The sequence below is a fragment of the Vitis vinifera genome, chromosome 5 (genome assembly GCF_030704535.1).
Source record: "Vitis vinifera cultivar Pinot Noir 40024 chromosome 5, ASM3070453v1".
Classification (NCBI taxonomy): Eukaryota; Viridiplantae; Streptophyta; class Magnoliopsida; order Vitales; family Vitaceae; genus Vitis; species Vitis vinifera.
In genome coordinates, this window is record NC_081809.1 from 19,780,881 (window position 1) to 19,786,602 (window position 5,722).

Sequence of the window (5,722 nt, forward strand, 5' to 3'; positions counted from 1 at the left end):
GGAACTCGATAATATTAGAAAGTTATAAACTAAAATTTATTTTGAATAAATTGGCTAGTTTTTTCTTTGTATATAATTGTGTTTTTATAAATTTTTCATTAGACAAATAATTATCCAAATAATACAACAAATTTATGGATAAAAAAATTGGTTAAAAAATGACACTGTCATTTCACTTCTACAAGGATACAAGTTTTCCACTTTTTTTTTTTTTTTTTTAAATAAATAGACTCCAATTAAGCAAAACTTAATGCGTTGAATTTATTTACAACTCTAATAATTTTTAAAAATAATTTAAAACTTGAATAGAAATCCACTTAATACCAAATATTTATGGACAAAAATTGATTCAAAATTCCATGATTTATCTTCTAGATAGAAAAATATTTTTTTTTTCAAGACAAATAGATTTCAAATCAAACATGACTTAATGCTTTGGTTTGTTAATAAGTCTAATCATTTTTTAAATAATTTGAAACTCAAATAGATTCAATTAATACCATAGAAGTTGGTTCACAATATCTCTATTATTTCTCTTCCACATATAATAATATTTCAACAATTTTTATTACTAGAGAAATTAATTTCAAATTACGGCAGCATTTTATATTAAATTTATTAATAAGTTTAATAATTTTGAAAAATAGTTTGGAATTCAAAATATACATCTAGTCGTTACAAAAAATAATAGGCCAAAAATAATACATTATGAATGATAAGTTTACTATAATTATTTTATACATACAATTATATTTTTTAAATTTTAACGAATCTTTTAATTTTTTAAAAATAATTTGAAGTTCAAAAACTTGATCGATTAATTATAGAATAAATCAAAGCATTTTAAAATATTAAAAACTATATGTATCACAGTTTAGAATACTCTGCCCGTGATTAAAAATTATGTGTATGCCTATAATTAAAATCTTTATTTATTTAAATATTAAAAAGTTAAACTTTATTTATTTTGAATAAAAAATTACTAAAAATTATTATTATTATTATTTATTTTAACAAAAAATTAATTATGTTTTTATGAAAATATTAACATCCATATTTTTATAATATATACTAAAATAATATTTTTTTATTTAAAAATTTAATATATGAGATTTTGGGCAAAGCTATTGGCCTGAAGAGCAAGGCACTTTTTTGATATTTATATTTTTTATATTTAAGAAATATATAGATTATATAAAAAAGTACTTATTAAGAAAATTATGTTTTTATATTTTTGATAATAAATTAAATCAAATGTAAAAATAAAATAATTAGAATTAATTTATTTAATAATAAAAAATAAAAAAATCAATGAAATATAAGTGAAATATCGGTAAAATATTCGATATTGGTTGAAATGTGAAAAAAATAGAAAAATTCTATATTAATAAAATATTCAAAAATCTTGATTGATGGATATATCTTCCTCAGTATCCATAGATATTGGATATATCGTGAATATCGGGCGATATATCTATATATTTTAAACCTTGCTATTTGTTAGAATAAAGACAAATATTTTTTTTCCAGCCACAAATTAGTGGTTAAGCATAGCATCTACTAGATGCCCTTTGCATATGAATGATAAGGTTACTCTGTAGCAGCTTATGTATGTCACTTGTATTTGCATCAAAATTGGTCTGTTGCTTTTTACACCGAAAAAACTAATCAATATCAGATTAAGCAACAACATTTTCATTTTCCTCCCATTCATATTCAATATTCGTACTTTATCACAGGCCCTAGATTGGCAAGTTATGACAGAGAAGCCCTACTACCTTAGACTGCCTTGCTTGCTCTTATTCCACGGCTTCCTTATGGAACTACGACTTGAATAGTATGAAGGTTTTTTTTTTTTTTATTCCGGTTAAGTGAGCTAAATGAAGCTTTGGGAACTTCAATCTTCCCGAATTGTTTGAACCTATATTCTAGGGTGTAGAACTGTAGAAGCCTTGCCCAACAGATGAAACCACTTTGCTACAGGCTTGCTTTTGTAGCTCCTCAAGTTCAGGTGACGACATGCGGTAAGGAGCTTTGGCGGGTGGCTTGGCTCCTGACACTAACTCGTTATGATCAACTTCTCTTCTCAGGGTTCAAAAAATCGGCCGAGTCCAGTACAACTCGGTCGAGTCGTACTCGCCTCGATGCCGACCACGATGAGTTCGATACCAGATACCTAGACTTAACCTTGAATCTGTTGGACTCGGATGACTCGACCAATATTCCGAGTTAACTCGGTCAACTCGAAAAAACAAAAATCAACAGATTCTCTGCAAAAGAAACCCATCACAACAAGAATCAATTTTTCAGAGAAATCAGAGATTCCTCTGCAAAAGAAAACCCATGAAAATTTGAAACAAACCCGTGAAAATTTGAAACAAACCCGTGACCCTTTCAAAAGCCTTTAAAAAGAGTCTCGGTTGAAGAATAACTTACCTAACCCTAAATCCACCATTGCCGGAGCGTAGAATCTTCGTCTTTAGTGCAGTGCCTAGTGGGAAGATAGCAGATCGTGGTTGTATGGTAGCAGTGGGAAGGTCCGATAGTCTGAGAGGTTGTAAATTGTGGTCTTCGTGGTGTGTTGGGGAAGAAGATAGCAAGGCTACAGAGTATAGATCGGTCTTCGTGGTGTGTTAGGGAAGAAGATAGCAAGGTTGCGTCTTCGTGGTGTTGGGGAAGAAGACAGAGGGCTGTGTCTTTGTGGTGTTGGGGAAGAAGACAGAGGGCAAGGGTTTCAAACCGACGGGTAATAATTAATAAATGAATTCCCCATTTTTGCTATATAATTATGTTTAATGAAGCATATGAGTATATATATACTCTCTGTATATGGTTTAACACTTTACTGTTGCTATATGTAATCTGTCATTTCTTTTCAAATATTGGATGGTTATAACATTTTTGTTTTTAGGTGCCAATTAATTTGATTGACTTTCATCCATCACATAAATGAATATCTTTAATATTTTAAAATTATTATCACTATTAAATTATACGTTTTATCAATATCTCAATACTCTTAATAAAATCAATCATTATTTTTTATTTTATACAATGACAAGTGACATTAAATACTAATTTATTTATTAAGTGATTAATTAAAATTCATCTTAGCCCTTGACCATCCTTGAGATGTGATCTATTAGTCTTTGGTTGAATGGTCTTTGATTTTTGTTTTATATTCTTCAACTATGGTATAATCTAATTTTGAATTTACGTATATAAATTATAAACTAAATAAGACACAATTAATAATTTTAAATTATTTCATGATTTTTTTAATTTTTAAAAATAATTTTGAATTCAAAAAACAAATCTAATTAATTACATATAAAATCAAAACATTTTATAATATTATGTTCATAATTCAATTCTAAATGAGTACAGGGAATGAAAAATTTGACTCATTTTTAAAAAGTTAAACTTTATTAATTATTCAATTTAAATCAAATATTATGAAAAAATATTAATTTAAATATTTATTATTAATTTTTAACCCAAAAAATTGAGAAAGATGTTAATATTTTTATGTTTCTAACATAAACTAAAATATTATTTTTTTTATAAAAATAAAATAAAATAAACCTATGATTTTATTATAATATCATATTGTGGACCCCGCATTTCGGCTCATGCGTTTCCCACTCGATGGCGAGCTTGATTTTAATTTGAAAAATTGATCTTTATTGATTAAGAAAAATTGACTTGGAGTCGCCACTTATTTTTGTTTTATTTTTAAAGGGTAAACAAAATAAGAAAGAAAAACCCTAAGTGTGACTCCTTGTTTTGGAAAAGGTGGTCTGTGAAAAACCGGATTGGGTTCGGGGGTCAGGTTACTTATCGGGAAGGTACGGTAGAGACCGTAGCACCCCTCTAAGTCCCTAAAGTCGGGTCTCTACTAATAAAATGAAGCTGACATGGCAATCAATGAGAAAATCAATGAATACTCGAATCGATCAGACACACATGAGTATCAAAATATGCATAAAGAATAACCAAAGTGGAAGTGGATGCATACCTGATCAGCAAACGGCAACGCACTATCGCAAAATGGGGTTAGTGCATAGTAATGAACATAAAGTATATCACTCATATCACCCAACTAGATAAAGAAGCACCAATATCATGCATGGTATTATTTCAAATTCACTTTTATTTTGATGAAAATTTATTTGATGTGGGGCCCCCACCAAAGCCTGTTCTATTTTGCACGAATTAGTCTCACAAATTCCATTATTCGGGAATTATGAAAATAACATTCATGCTTATATAAAATCAAGAGAAATCGAAGATTATTTGAAACCCGAAGAGAATTAAAACTGTTAGAGAGAAAATTGGAGTATTGGGAATTAAATTTAAGAGTTGAAATTTTAGGATGTCAAACTTGAAAGAAATTAGAATTTTAGAAATCGGAAATTAAGTTTGAAAATTGGGATTCAAAAAAATGTTTAAAAATGGAATTTTGAAATAAATAAATGGAATAATAATAATAATAAGGACGAAAATAATGATTAAATAAATGAATGGGAATGCTGGAATTTTTGAAATTGGAAATTAGATTTAGAAGTCAGAAATTTTAAAGAATTGTTTAAAATAGAATTTTAAGATAAATAAACAAACTATTAGTGATTAAATTAATGTGAATATGAGAATTTTCAGGATTAGGAATTTAATTTGTAAATCTGAAGTTTTAAAGAATTGATTTAAAATGGAGATAAAATACTAATGATTAAATAAATTAATGAGAATATGAGAATTTTCGGGATTAGGAATTTAATTAGGAAATCAGAAGTTTTGAAGAATTTGATTTAAAATGGAGTTTTGAAATAAATAAATAAAATACTAATGATTAAATAAATTAATGGGAATATGGGAATTTTCGAGTTTAGGAATTTAATTCAGAGATCAGCGGTTTTAAAGAATTTGATTTAAAATGGAGTTTTGAAATAAATAAATAAATAAATAAAATACTAATGATCAAATAATTTAGTGGGGATATGAGAATTTTTGGGATTAGGAATTTAATTCGAAAATCAGCGGTTTTAAAGAATTTGGTTTAAAATTGAGTTTTGAAATAAATAAATAAATAAAATACTAATGATCAAATAATTTAATGGGAATATGGGAGTTTTTGGGATTGGGAATTTAATTCGAAAATCAGAAGTTTTAAATAATTTTGATTTAAAATGGAGTTTTGAAATAAATAAGTAAAATACTAATGATTAAATAAATTAATGGGAATATGAGAATTTTTAGGATTGGGAATTTAATTCGGAAATCAGAAGTTTTAAAGAATTTTGATTTAAAATGGAGTTTTGAAATAAATAAATAAAATACCAATGATTAAATAAATTAATGGGAATATGAGAATTTTTGAGATTAGGAATTTAATTCGAAAATCAGAAGTTTTAAAGAATTTGATTTAAAATGGAGTTTTAAAATAAATAAATAATTGGAATAATAGTAATACCTAAAAAAAAACAAATTCGGAGACCGGGATGTCGAAGAATTGTTTGAGAACAGTACGTAAAAAAACTAAATTTTGAAGGAAATTGTTTTTGGCATGAGATTTTTAAATACATGGAAAGAAAATAAACAAATAAGTAAATACTCTTAAAAGGATGACACGCGCCCTGAGAGAAAGTGGTCATGCATAGCTGAGCCAAACACATGCTTTATGTACACCATTAAATTCAAGTCAAGCCTCTGCCAACATCATCAT